Genomic DNA, 15,680 nt, shown 5'->3' on the forward strand with positions numbered 1-15,680 from the left:
ATCCATTTTCTCTTAACACTGTTTTCTCAAGAAAAAAATTAAAATGCAGGGTGCCTGGGTAGTTCAGTTGGTTGGGTGTCCAACTTCAGCTCAGGTCATGATCTTACGGTTTGTGGGTCTGAGCCCTACATGGGCTCTGTACTGGCAGCTTCAGATTCTGTGTCTCCCTATCGCTGCCCCTCTCCCACTCACACTGTGTCTCTCTCAAAAATAAAAACATTAAAAAAAATGAAAATCCCAAGTTTCTACCAGATATAAATACCAAAACATAAACTATAATACAAATACCAACATGAAATTCTATTACCCAAAAATGCCTTCATGTTTGAAAAAATTAACTTATGCATGATTATAAAACACAAGTGTTGACATTACCTGAGACTAAGATAAAAATGAAGACTTCAAGGAAGGGAATGCTGTAGAGTTGAAAAAGAAATCATGGTTGAGTTTCTACCTTTCGTAAGCTTCAAATACCCTCCACACCACCTTAATCACTTATGCCATCCAAGTCCTACAAAAAAAAAAAAAAAATTTTACTTATGAAGGGAAAAAATATAGTATAAACACAAGATGGAGAAACTGGTATGAATAATGAAGTGATCATTCTTTGTAAATAAAAAACTATGCCTGAATGACGAGAACAATGACTTGCTTTTAAGTCTGAAACCAGGAAAATAAAATAGTAGGTAAGTACTAACTACAAAGTAACCCTGGCCTCATAAAGAACAATTTACTTAAATTTGGAGTCTAGAGCATCAGAGATATGGGATGCTGAAGGAAATTCAGAGGGTTATAGACCTAAAGTTAGAAAAGAGAAATCAAAGAAACCACTTAAAAAAGATTAAGCAAAGATTAAGAAACCACTTAACAGCAGTATTTACTGCTTTGTAAAGTCTATTAAGTGAAGAGGGAAGCAAATACAATATCAGGCTTCATAAATAGGAAATCAGAACTAGTCATGTACCGAATATATATTTATTCACAATAGAAACAATTATAGTTGTTATATAATTAGATACAGAATCACCAGATCATCTTTGACAGAAAAAGATGACAATGAGAATACTCAATCATAGGAAGACGATGTACAATATCCAAAAAATACAAATAAAAATGAAGAACATAAGTTATACACAATAAATCTTTCTGACAGTACTTCTGGACAGTCACAGACTGAAGAGTTTATGGAATTTCCTACCATAGGTCTTTAAAAATATTAGATTCCTATCTATCGATAACAGTTTATACATACTCCACAGGAAACTTGGGAGACCAGATGATATATGAAACATAATATGACTGTATGGTGTAAAGGCAAGAAAAATGGTCTTCTTCACCTAGAACAAACCAGTAGTATTTCCATCTTTCAAAGTCCAGAAAATATAATACTAACTCATTTTTTAAAAATATTTCAACACTATATCCATATTTTTTCAAATGCTTACTTATTTATTAAGTTAACCTCTACACCCAACATGGGACTCAAAGTAACAATCCCAAGATCAAGAGTTGTGTGCTCTTCCAAATGAGCCAGCCAGGTGCACCTATATCCACATTTTTTTAGTTTAAATTCTGGGCGCCTGGGTGGCTCAGTCGGTTAAGAGTCCAACTCTTGATTTTGGCTCAGGTCATGATCCCAGGGTCTTGGGATCAAGCCCCGTGTCAGGCTCCACACTGGATTCTCTCTCTCTCCCCCTCTGCCTCTCTCCTCTTCTAACGCACTTTCTAAGATACAATTAAAAAACAAAAGTTTAAATTCTGATGGCTATTCAGACCTCAGTAACTTTTCATCTTAGAAATTTCCTGAATATTCATACATGTCAATTTTTCCAGAAAAACTTTTGTCCAAAATAAAATTTATTTTCTTTCAATAGAATTGTATAATATATAAACAGAAGTGAAATGACAACAGCAACAATACCCTGGGCAGAGGGAAGGGGGAGTCACAATCTGGAGTTGCTTCAATATATTATTTACAATGTCCAATTTTCAACAATAAATTACTTAAATTTTAAAGTAAGATTACTTAAATTAAGATTACTAAAAAAATGGAAAATGTGTCATTAATATTAACAAAAAACAGCAGTCACTACAGTTTCTAAGTATCCTCAGATGTTGGTTTAAGCAAACAAACATTTCAAAACATTTATTATAGATATGTTAAAAGAATCCATGCTTTAAACTTTAATTATGAAAATAATCAACAAATAAGAGACTCTCAATAAATGTACAGAAATTATGTGAAAGAACCACACAGGAAACTCTCAAGTTGAAGAGTATAGTAATTAAAACAAATATTTACTAGATGTGCTCAACAGCAGATTCAAGATGGCAGAAAACTCAATGACCTTGAAGATATAGCTACTGAAATTATCCAATCTGAAGAACATAGAGAAAAGAAGTTGAGGAAAACTGAACAGAACTTCAGAGACCAATTTATCAACACTTCCGGAGAGAAAGGAACAGGTGGAAATTTTTTTAATAAAATACCTGCCAAAACTTCCCAGATATTACTTTAGTAAAAATAAGTAAAATCTATACGTCTTAGGAATTCAATGAACCTCAAGTAGGATAAATACAAAAAGATCCATACCTAGACACATCATAGTGAAACTGATGAAAGCAAACACAAGGCAAGAAATAATGCAAGCATAACAAGTAAAATCACTCAGCATTGTGCAAAGAATCATCAACATGATTAACACCAGACTTTCAATCAGAAACAATAGAGGCCAGAAAACAGTGGAAGGACATATTCAGAGTGCTGAAAGAAAAAAAGCTCTCAACCAAGGCAGCAGCAGAATTATCGCCCAATAATGAAGGCAAAACAAAAAGTGTCTCAGACAAAGAAAGGATGAGAGAATTGTTTGCTAGGAAACCCACCTAAATAAGAAATTCTAAAGTAAATCCATCAAGCTGAAAAGAGACAAAAGATTCAGACACAGAGGAAAAAAAAGAAGAGCACCAAAAACGGAAAATATGTAGATTAATCTAAAGGATTCTATAAATATATTTTTCTCATTTCTTCTCTCACATCTTTAAATGACATAAGAACGTATGAAGCAATGACTGTAACATTATATTGCTGAGTTTACAGCATACATAAATGTGAAATATATATGATAATAGTGGCACAACAGAGGGAAATAAATGGGAGCTATACTAGAGCAGTTTAAGCAGATTGCTAAAATGCATCATGCAAACCCTATGGCAACCGCAAAGAAAATACCTTCATATTTATATTTAATAAAAAAAATAGAGTAATTAATGATACACTAAAAATTACTTAACATAAAGAGGCACTAAAGGCGACACAGAGAAAACTAAGAGACAAAACAAGTCAACCCAGCCATGTCCATAATGTCCATGACAAATGTAAACCCAGCCATGTCCATAATTAAATATGAATGGTCTCAACAGCCCAATGCAAAGGCAGAGGCTGTCAGATTGGACCAAAAACAAAAAAACAAAAATAAGATCTAACTATATTCTGTCAACAAGAGATGCACTTTACATTGAAGACTGAAAGTTAAAAGATGAGTGCAGAAGGACACACTATGGAAACAATAACCATAGAGAACTGGATAGTTCTGTTAATAATAGAAATATATTAGTATCTGCCTTAAGGCAAGTACTTCTAATGACAAAGAAAAATATTTCATGATGATAAAATATCAATAAATCAGGAAGATATTTAACAATTATAAAAGTATATACACCTAAAAAGAGCCCCAAAATGATGAAGCAATAACTAACATTATTGAAAAAACAGAAAATTCAATGACAGTTGGAAATTTCAATTCTCCATTCTACATAATTGATAGAATAACTGGACAGAAAATTAGCAAAGATACAGAAAACTTGACTCATACTAACAACAAACTAGACTTAACTGGCTTATACAAAAAAAAAGTCCATTAACAACAGAATATGTATTGTTTTCAAACACACAACAACAGAATATGTATTGTTTTCAAACACACATGGAACATTCTCCAGGTCAGACCAAAAAGTAGGCTACATAACAAGTCTTATAAATTTAAAAGGACAGAAGTCATACAAAATATGTTCTTTAACCATAATAAAATTCAATTAGACATCAACCAAATTAGAAACTGGAAAATCCTCATGTGTTCAGAAATTAAACTTCACACGTCTAGAAAATTTAGGAGTCAAAAAAGAAATTAAAAGAGAAATGAGAGAACATTCTGAACTGAATGAAAACAAAAATATCAAAATTATGAGGTGCAGCTAAAGTAGTACTTAGAAGGAAATTTATAAATTTAGGTATATATTCGAAAAAAATAAGATTCTTAAATCAGTAATAGCCCTCCACTTTAATAAAATGGAAAAAGCGCAAGCTAAACCCTAAAGTAAGCAAAGGGAATAATAAAGATCAGAGCAGAAATTAACAAAATACAAAACAGAAAGTTAGAGAAAAACCTGATTCTTTAAGATCAACAAAACTCACAATCTTTTAAACAGACTAAGAACAAAGAGAAAAAAATACAAATTACCAAAAACAGGAATGAAAGACGGCATGGTAATACTGGCCTCACAAAAATTTAAGTTGTAAGACTGAAACTAACACAAGGTTATATGTAAAAACCTAAAAAAAATTTTTTTACTTTATAAAGGAAGGAATATTATAAACAAATTTATGCCAACACATTATACAACTTTTATGAAATGGACAAATTCCTAAAAAGATACATATTACCAAAACTGACTAAAGAGGAAATAGAAAAATCTGAATGTAACAAATAAACAAACTGAATTAGCATTTTAAAATTTTCCAGAAAGAGGTGCGCCTAGGTGGCTCAGTCAGTTAAGTATCTGACTTCGGCTCAGGTCCTGATCTCCGGGCTGGGGAGTCTGGGCCCCCTAGCCACCCCAGTAGGGTTCTGTGCTGGCAGCTCAGAGCCTGGAGCCTGCTTCAGATTCTGTGTCTCCCTCTTTATCTGTTCCTCCCCTGTTCACATTCTTTCTCTCAAAAATAAACAAATATTAAAAAAAAAAATCTTTTAATTAAATTTACCACAAAGAAAAGAACAGGCCCAAATGGCTTCACTGATGAATTCCACCAAATATTTAAGAAGAAATACTAATCCTTCACAAATTCCTTCACAAACCAGGAAGACGGTAGATTCTGCAACTCAATCCATGAAGCCAGAGTTACCCTGATACCAAAGTCAAAGACATCACATGAAAACTACTCCACAATGCCTTTAATTATAAAATTAGATACAAAAATTCTTACAAAATTATTAGTAAACTGAATCTAGCAACATACAAAAAGGCCTACACACCATGACCAAGAATGATGTACCCCATGAATGCAAAGGTGGTTTAACATCTAAAAATCAAGTAAGGTAATACACTGTATTAAGAGAATACCAGACAAAACCTATATGGGTGTCTCAATAGATATGGAAAAAAAGCATCCAAAGAAATTCAACACCTACTCGTGATAAAAACTCTCAACATTAACTAAGACTACGAGAGAACTAAAATGAATTCAGCAAAGTCACAATAAACAAGTTCAGCAAGATCATAAAATATGAAATCAATAAACAAAATCAATTTTATTTTTAGAGTGACATCACAGCTTTATATCACCACATTCTATCAAAACTCTGAACTGATGAGGCACCATTGAGCCTTTTAGCTCAGGTCCTGATCTCACTGATGAGTTGTGAGTTTGAGCCCCCCATCAGGCTCCCTCCTATCAGCACAGAGCCCGCTCACTTCGGATCTTCTGTCCCCCTCTCTCTATTACTCCTCCTCCCCACTTGTTGGCACACACGTGTATTCTCTTCCTCAACAAAACATAACAAAACAAAACTATACGAAAACAAAAAAACTTAATTAATTCAGGGGCACCTGGGTGGCTCAGTCTGTTAAACTCCAACTTTGGTTCAGGTCATGATCTCATAGTTTGTGGGTTCAAGCCCTGCGTTGGGCTCTGTACTGACGGCTCAAAGCTTGGAGCCAGCTTTGGATTCTGTATCTCCCTCTCTCTTTGCCCCTCCCTCATTCACACTCAGTCCTTCTCTCTCTTAAAAATAAAATAACATTAAGGGAAAAAACTGGGGGGGGGGGGGCCTGGGTGGCTCAGTCGGTTAAGCGACTGACTTCAGCTCAGGTCACGATCTCACAGTTCGTGGGTTTGAGTCCCATGTCAGGTTCTGTGCTGACAGCTAGCTCAGAGCCTGGAGCCTGCTTCAGATTCTGTCTCCCTCTCTCTCTGACCTTCCCCTGCACACACTCTCTCTTTGTCTCTCTCTCTCTCAGAAATAAATAAAACATTAAAAAAATTTTTTTAAATATGAATTGATTCAAATTTTCTTTCTTATCCCTCAGTAGAGTTTCAAAATTTTCTTCAGACTGCTCCCAGGCATTTTATCTTTTTAGTTATTATGAATGTATACCTTTGCTTACATGATTAGTCCTAATCCCTATTACATTTGTATAAAAAATTATTTGTGTATGTTAATTTTATAAGCAATTCCTTTACTGAATTCTCTTAATACTATCTATCAATACACAGACAAGCAGATGAACTGAACAGAAACATGCTCTCCAAAAACATGGAAATTCAGTATACAAGAAACGTGGCATTTCAAAATGTAAAAAAGAAATGCATCATTCAATAATTGGAATGGGGACAAATAGTTAGCCTGCTGGAAAAAAAAACAAAGTTAGATCTCTACATCTACTGTTTATAAACCAAATATATTTAACATAAATGAAGATTTTAAGCAAGGTAAACCGTAAAAAAAAAAAATAGAAAACCCATATAACTTTTTCAAGTACCATAAAATTCACTAAATCTAAAACTACCAATCTTAAGATACAAGACTATTTTATATGTTAACTAAGAAAGAAAATAATAATGTCAAATTATGACAAACCAGCAATTCATGCCATTTGGAGATGTTGACAACACAGAGGAAAAAGTGAGTCCTACAATCAATGATAAAGACCTTTTAAACTTTATACAGAAACCCCCCATGCCCAGCCATAAAGGAAAAAGATCACAAAATTAAATCATAAAAATTAACACTTCCATAAGACAAAATCAAAATCAGAAGTTAAAATAAATTCAGTGAAAATAATCTGCCTAACAAATGACTAGAGACTCAGCCCAGGACCAAAGAGATCACTGAAAATATACAGAAGAACCAATAATAATGGGAAAATGCTCAAATTCACTCATAACGAAATTTTGGAAAGCAACACTAAACAACAAAATACTGACAAAATATTAAGCAGTTTGACACTAGCCAGCATTGTCATCGAGCTAGAGATTCCCATTTTCCTAGACTACTGATACTAGGATAATCTTTTTAGGTAATTCATCCACCTAATTATTAAATGTACATGCTCTTTGGCCCAACAATTTTTCTCTTATGGATTTATACTACTTATGTTTGTTAAAATATACGCAAAGACATGCCCAAGAATATCCACCATATTACCATTTATTACAGCAAAATCACCTGAAACCCTAAAAAGTAAGTAATTATGGTATACCCAAATCTGGAATACTACACATAATGAAATGAGAAGAAGTGATATGCAAAAATGTAGAAATTAACAACAAAAAACATTTATTGCTAAACAATATGTATGGTGTGATCTCATTTGTGTAAAGACCATGTATACATATACATATAAATACAGAAAATGTCTGAAAGGATATACACATACATACACACACATACTACGGATATAATACACACATTAACTGTGAAAAAGAACGAAGCAGACCTTTTTTTAAACCTTGTAACATTCTCTAATGCCTAAGTGTGTCTCTTCTTGTAATAAACCTGGATAAGAAAATGTTGATGGAGTGAGAAATGTGGAACATGACAATTACTAGAAAATTTGGGGGAAAAAATGAAATCTTAAAATCCAGTCACTGAAACTAGTATTTTTACATCCTTGATTGTAAAGAATACTCAAAACAAAATCTACAAGAATCTTCAGAATTTTTATAATCATTAACAACTGACATGAGAATATGTGCCACTGACAAATACAAAAATACCCTGAAAACTGTTAAATATTTAATTTTCTTTCACTTGAAGGATAAAGCACAGGCCTAACATATGTACCAACATAAGCCATCAAGAAAGGAGAGGATCATCTGTCTTCCTAAAATAAGGGAACTGGGGCCTAAAAAAGAAACATGCAAGTAATCTAGTTAAGTGAGAAAAGATAATGATCTACATCCTATAAAACTATTAACATTGGGGCGCCTGGGTGGCTCATGATCTCATGGTTCATGGGTTTGAGCCCCGCATAGGGCTCTCTGCTGACAGCTCAGAGCCTGAAGCCTGCCTAAGATTCTGCGTCTCCCTCTCTCTCTGACCCTCCCCTGTTCACACTGTATCTCTCTTTCTCAGAAATAAAGAAAACATTGAAAAAAAAAAAAACCTAATAACATTCTTTTCAATGTATAGACCTTCATTATCTATACATAGCAATACCATGCCATATATGTGTATGTATATATATATTCGTATATATATTTGTCATGCTTATATGTAAGTAGATACAAAAGGAAAAATGATCATCCAGTAAACACAGAGTGTTAACCAACAGTTGTGATTAATGCCGTTCATACACAAGCACGTGGACATCTATCACAGGTAAAAATAAAGACTGAGTAAAACAGTGTTAGATTACCTCTATAAAATGTCAGGCAAATGCCCATCCCACCAGATCACTTGGCTGAATTTTCAAGCTCCCGATTCCTCCCCTCTATCCTATAAAAGTACAGAAATACAGGTTATCCCCCAGAAGAATCAGAATTAGACATATTCTTAAAGTCAGGTAAAATAATCATACCTAGATATGCTAAATCTAACAATATTCTTTCCATGATAAATACTGTTGGATTAAATAGAATTAGTAGCAACTAATACTTAATGACCCATCAGTGATAAATGATATTCGAAGAAAATGACCAGAACCAAACTGGACTTTTTCAAACTTAATTTCTAGTCGAGGATTAAGATCTCTTTAAAATCAGGGCAATAATCCAAGATTATCTTAAACAATTTAAAATAAGAAAGTAAACACAAAATGTATTTCATTAAAATCTTACGTTGGTACTCTCCATTATTCAAAGAGTACTATTTCCTGACAAAAGCCCAAAATAACATTTCTCTCAGCTCAAAAATCTAACTACATTAATATAGCTTTTAAAAATACAAAAACATTAAGTATTTAAAATTTTCAAGGCAGGGCACCTGGGTGGCTCAATGGGCTAAGCATCTGACTCTTGATTTCTGTTCAGGTCATGATCTCACAGTTCCTGAGTTAAGCCCCGTATCAGGTTCTACACTGACAGTGTGGAACTTGCTTGGGATTCTCTCTCTCCCAACCCCACCTTTTTCTACCCCTACCCCACTCATGCTCATGCATGCGCTCTCTCCCTACCTCTCAAAACACATTTAAAATGTTTTTTCAGGGCAAAGGTATTTAATAGTGCTAATATGGTCCATACATATTTTTAAATGTTAAGTCAGATGCTTAACCGACTTCAGCTCAGGTCATGATCTCACAGTTTGTGAGTTCGAGCCCCATGTTGGGTTCTATGCTGACAGCTCAGAGCCTGGAACCGGTTTCAGATTCTGTGTCTCCCTCACACTCTCTGCCCCTCCCCCACTCATGCTCACACACGCTGGCGCGCGCTCTCTCTCTCTCTCTCTCTCAAAAATAACATTAAAAATTAAACGTTACGCTATAATCAATCTTTTGACAGAGACTAACACAGAAAAGTAATATCCTATGTTGGTACTGCATTAACACTGGACACATACAGTTTCCTTTATGTAAATGGGGTATTTTGTGCTGGCATATGAAAGAGAGGTAATGAAAATAATGAAGACTAAGAGTTGAAACTTTACTAGAAACAAAGAATAGGTCAAATTTAATTTTTTATTCAGAAATAACAAAGCATTTATTTAACAGCCCTAACACATTTTTAGGGCTCAATAAACTCTTGGAAATCAATAAGAGCTATAAGTGTAAAACCAAAACAAACAAAGAAACTTCAAATCTTGAGGAAATAACCAATATATTAATTCAAAATTGTTTACGTAATTTTATCAAGGGGTCATACACACTACAGCCTTCCTGATAATGTAGCATTTTCTAGTCCTCAGCCACTCAGTAGCTTTGCTGCTAAAATAATTACAAACCAAGAAATCTTTAAAAGATTTTTTTCTACTAAGCTCTTAATTGCCTGACCCAAAGTTTTGTTTCCAAGCACTCAGAAGAGCATATATGCCATCCTTCTCAATTATGTAAAGCCATTTTTGAATATGTATCTGCCATAAAACTATACAATTGTGGTGAACATTATTAAAAACAGGTAAAGTAGAGCAAAATATTTGCACTACACTGTTATTTATGGTCTTCACTATGCTCAACTTTTAGAATTTCTTTTTTTTTTAATTTAATATTTATTATTTATTTTTGAGAAGGAGACAGAGTGCAAGCGGGGTTGGGGCAAAGAGGGAGGGAGACACAGAATCCAAAGCAGGCTCCAGGCTCTGAGCTGTCAGCAGAGAGCCTGATGTGGGGCTAGGACTCACAAACTGCGAGATCATGGCCTGGGCTGAAGTCGGATGCTTAACCGATGGAGCCACCCAGGCACCCTCAACTTTTAGAATCTCTAAAGCTTTAGGAACAGTGTAAAGTCTAGATACAGCAAAGTCTACGTAGAGGAAATAAACATGTCTTCTAATTATATATTTTAGTATTACATTATGAGTCTTTTTGAAAGTTGACTGGGTATATTTACCCCACAATCAAGAGAGTATTACATATGTCATCACGGAATATGGTAAAATCTACAGACTGGACAAATGTTTTTGAAATGTTAATATTCTGCTGAAAACATTTTCACAAAAAGCCTACTCATCTTCTTGCATCACTTTTTATTCAAAGCCCTAAATTAAGGCTATCATACATCAAAGAACATAACTAGACACGTTAAAAGAGAATGAAACAAAAATCAAAATAGTAAAGCAAAAATAAAAAAGGAACATGCCCTTCTCCCCCCCCACACACAAAATATTATTACCTCAATGTCTAAACCTATAACAGAAATTTTAGAATAGCTTTCCCATTACAACATTTCTTCTACCATGGAAACACACAATTTCCCCTAACTCACTTGCCACAAAGTCTCTGTCTCTGGAACTCTAATTCATTTAGCATCATCTACCAATTTCACTTCTTCCAAGTCTCTATTCTTCCTTCTCCTCTCCCACTCCTCTCTACCAACAATGAGAAGAAAAGAAATCTACCAAGCTGGCAACTGAAGACCCTGTAAGTACAAAAAGAGAAGTATAAATATAAAGCTCCTTGAACAATCACCCAAAGACCAGTTACAATCCTCCTCTTTCAACCTGCTTCACTCACTCACTTCAGGAGTTACAGTGAATACTCCTTCTTAGCAATTCCTATGGTTTAAGATTTCACTGGCTAAATATTCCCTAATAATATCACTTGTGCAGATACAAACAGTGAAATTAAGATTAAAAATGTTTTAAGGTAGCAGTATTGTATTTATGCTGTCAATAAAAATATTTTTAACCAATGACAGATGTTAAGAGATCCATATTAAACTGTGAACATGGACTTTTTAATTTCACATGGTATTAACTCTCACATTTATTTAATAATTAAGGCAATTTTCTACAAATACTAATTTTAATAACTATGGCACATTAAGAAAATAAATGTAATATTTTGCAGGACCATTATCTATTGTCCTTCCATTATTTAGTTTTGAAAGACTGGCAATATTCTAATATACATACCAGCAGATGGGCTGATTCATTAATTAAGCCAACATTTTTGTCATTAATTGAGCCAACATTCTGATCACCTGATATGCATGTACAACATGCTATCTAAGATTCCTAAGACATGCATAAAATGCCATGGTCTCTACCCACAGGAGTTCATAAGTTAGCAAAGATGCTAAGTACACACATAAAAAATAATGTTAATAATAGTAACGTTATGTAATAAGGGCTATAACTGAAGTCTAAGCAATTTATTACAGAAAAAAAATCGAAGCAGAGAGCACCCAATTCTTCCTCTGCTACCTTTTCAAGTGAAAAAGAAGTAACCTTTTAATGTTCACTTCACCTTTAAAGATGCAATAAATATATACTTCAAACTTTGCTCAGTAGTGTTCCTAGGACTTTGCAGGTATTAACTGACTTATCCAAACAAACCTATGAAATCGGTGCTATTACTACTCACATTTTATAAGAGAGAAAACCTGAAGGGTTAATAACTTACCAAAGTTACAAAACTAGGAGGTGGCAGAACCAAAGTCCTTATAATGGTCTGCAAGGCCCTCCACAATCCATTGTGCTATGCTCTCCTCACCACCACCACCATCACCACCACCTTTCAGACCTCATCTTCTATACTTTCCCTCTTGCTCCACTTAAGCTCAGTAAAAAGACTTTACTATCTCCCTATACCTTCTAGCATGCTACTATTTTAGGGCCTACTGTACTGGCTGTCCTAGGCCTGGTATACTTCCTCCCAGAGACACCCATAACTAAATCCTTTACCTACTTCCAGTCTTTGCTCAATCATCACCTTGTTAATGAGGCTTTTTCCTGCTATGCGATTTAAAACTGTAACCTGCCCCACATGCGCTCTCACACCCAATGCCCCTCTTATCTGTTACACATTTTGTATAACAGCTGACACCTCTTAACATGCTAGGTAATCTACTTGTTTATGATGTGTATCATTTTTCTGCCCCCAACTATATAACATAAGCTCCACAAGGGCAGGAATTTTGTTTTGTTCACTGATCTTAAGTGCCTAAACCAATGTACTGCACATACCTGATATGTTTTGAATGATTATAAATAAAGTTGAACTCCAATGTAGAAATCAAGCTCCAGAAGCTTAATAAACACCACACAACACTGTCTCTCAATTATGGAATCACAGATAGCAAAACTGAAGCATCTAGAAAAGTCACATTAACTTACTGCAGCAGAGAATCTGGTATCAAAACCAGCTTACTGGGGTTTTGGCAACATTACCCTTCCACCTAGAAATTTCCCTAAAAAGGCTTGATGGTATTAACAATAAATTAGACAGTCAGCTTACTGAGGAGTCTACTATATACTTTGAGACACTGTATCAAATAGAAACTAATTCTGAGCAATGTAAAGAATAGTTTAATTTTAATTTCCAGCCTTTGTTTTTAAAAGACCACTAATAATAATTAATTTCAAAAGTACTGTTAGAAAAGCTACAAAACTGCATGCACATTACAACAGACAGGAAGAAACTTCTTTAGTTCCTTCAAATTTTTCATGCCTCCCAGAGAAACCAAGGCAACTTCATTAAGTATTTTCAAAGTATCTTTATGTTGCTGACCCAGAGTACATTCATTCGGTCTACCAAATTATGTTTCAGCTGTCATCTTTGCCTAGAAAAGTCAGAATGCAAAAGATGACGTTTTATGAATGGTCAAAATTCAGATAAGAGAAGAAACCCCAACAAAAACTGTTAAGAATATAGATTTCGAAGACAATAAATAAAAATTGAAAAAAGTGGGGCACCTGGGTGGCTCAGTAGGTTGTGTCTCTGACTGGCTCAGGTCATGATCTCATGGTTTGTGAGTTTTGATCCTCCTCGTCAGGCTCTGTGCTGACAGCTCAGAGCCTGGAGTCTGATATGGATTCTGAGTCTCCCTCTCTCTCTGCCATTTCCCTTCTCACACCCTCTCCCTCTCTCAAAAATAAACGTTTTTAATTTTTTAATATGAATGAATGAATTAACGAACAAATGAATGAATGGAGACGCAAGCACCCGGGAGGTTCAGTCAGGTAAGTGTCCAACTCTTGATTTCGGCTCAGGTCGTGATGTCGTGGTTCATGGAATCTAGCCCCAAGTCAGGCTCCACGCTGAGCATCAGTTGTGGCTGCTTGGGATTCTCTCCCCTCTTTCTCTGCCCCTCCCCTGTGTGTGTGCATTAATGTGGACAAAGTCTCTCTCAAAATAAATAAACTCTTTAAAAAATTAAAAGAACATAACCAAAACTTGGCTGTTTTATAAGTATTTCATTATATCATGTACCTTAATGTTACTTCCAAATACAACCAATGTAGAAAAGCCATTCATTTATAAAAACCATAGTTCTTGGTTAATTACCTCTTTTAAGGCCTCATTTTTATTTTATTTTTTTTTTAATGTTTTATTTATTTCTAGGAGAGAGACAGCGTGAGCAGGGGAGGGTCAGAGAGAGAGGGAGACACAGAATTGGAAATAGGCTCCAAGCTCTGAGCTGGCTGTCAGCACAGAGCCTGACGCGGGGCTTGAACCCACGAACGGCGAGATCATGACCTAAGCGAAAGTCGGACGCTTAACCGACTAAGCCACCCAGGCACCCCTAAGGCCTCATTTTTAAACAGAGAGGGAGGCAAGCCATAAAAGACTCTTGAATACAGAGAACAAACTGAGGGTTGCTGGAGGGATTCTGAGTGGGGAAATGGGCTAAATATGAATGATGGGCATTAGGGAGGGAACTTGGGACCTGGGATGAGCACTGGGTGTTGTAGGTAGGTGAAATATCACTAAATTCTACTCCTGAAATCATTGTTATACTATATGTTAACTTGGGATTTAAATTTAAAAAATAAAACAAAGCCTCATTTTTAGTTTCACTGAAATGTCTGCTTAAAAATTTTAACTACTGATGCTTTCATTAGCACTACCAAATAAAAAGGCTACCTCTTGCCCTTTAAATGTAATCAAGAAAAGGACAAAGCAATGAAAAGAATAATAGCACATATGGTTTAAGAATCTGAAACAAAAAAATGCTTTAGCATCTTTAGCATATTTTAACTACATCATACTTTAAGGCTAATTAGTCAAGTTCTGGTTTTACAATAGTTCTAACTTTTGTAAAAATTTATATAAATTTAGCTATATTTATATAAATATAGCAATGACATTATGTGCTCTTTAATTTACACCAGCTGCTTTGAAAATTAAAGTTATTAGAACTCTAACTGAATGATGGTCATCCAACAGTATATTTTTCTTTTTTTTTAAATTTTTTAAACATTTTCATTTATTATTGACAGACAGAGAGAGACAGAGCATGAGCATGGGAGGGGCAGAGAAAGGGGAAGACCTAGAATCCAAAGCAGGCTCCAAGCTCTGAGCTGTCAGCACAGAGCCCAACACGGGGCTCGAACTCACAAACTGAGAGATCATGACTTGAGCTGAAGTCGGACGCTTAACCAACTGAGCCACCAGGAGCCCCCCAACAGTATATTTTTCATGACCTAATCTATCCTAAGCAGAGATGACAGTCCAACAAATTCAACCACCCCAGAAATTACACCGACCAGGTCTTTATTTTCTTATTAAATTTTTTTAAATGTTTATTTATTTTTGAAAGAGAGACAGAGACAGAGTGAGAGATAGAGAATCCAGGGCAGGCTCCAGGCTCTCAGCTGTCACCACAGAGCCTGACACAGGACTCGAACTCACTAACCTTGAGATCATGACCTGGGCCAAAGTCGGACACTTTAACTGACTGAGCCACCCAGGTGTCCCCTGCCCAGGTCTTTCTAGAACCATTTTCCATTTCTACTCTTAACAAAAGT

The 15,680-nt window shown here is 35.1% G+C and overlaps 1 protein-coding gene across 4 annotated transcripts in view; it reads right to left on the reverse strand.

Moving 5' to 3' along the window:
• ZNF148 (zinc finger protein 148) overlaps positions 1 to 15,680 on the reverse strand; it is a 125,614-nt gene that overhangs the window by 80,286 nt on the left and 29,648 nt on the right. For 2 of the 4 annotated variants that reach the window (XM_039253045.1, XM_039253046.1), the window contains exons 2-3: positions 8,695 to 8,774; positions 376 to 511 (exon numbers count right to left, since the gene is read on the reverse strand). The gene's annotated coding sequence lies outside the window, so the exon portion shown is untranslated. Of the gene's footprint in view, positions 1 to 375; positions 512 to 8,694; positions 8,775 to 11,194; positions 11,348 to 15,680 lie in introns of all 4 variants that reach the window. The other 2 variants (XM_039253044.1, XM_039253047.1) reach the window with 2 other exon arrangements.

This window comes from Hyaena hyaena, unplaced genomic scaffold (genome assembly GCF_003009895.1).
Source record: "Hyaena hyaena isolate Hyena2069 unplaced genomic scaffold, ASM300989v1 scaffold_434, whole genome shotgun sequence".
NCBI classification, from domain to species: domain Eukaryota; kingdom Metazoa; phylum Chordata; class Mammalia; order Carnivora; family Hyaenidae; genus Hyaena; species Hyaena hyaena.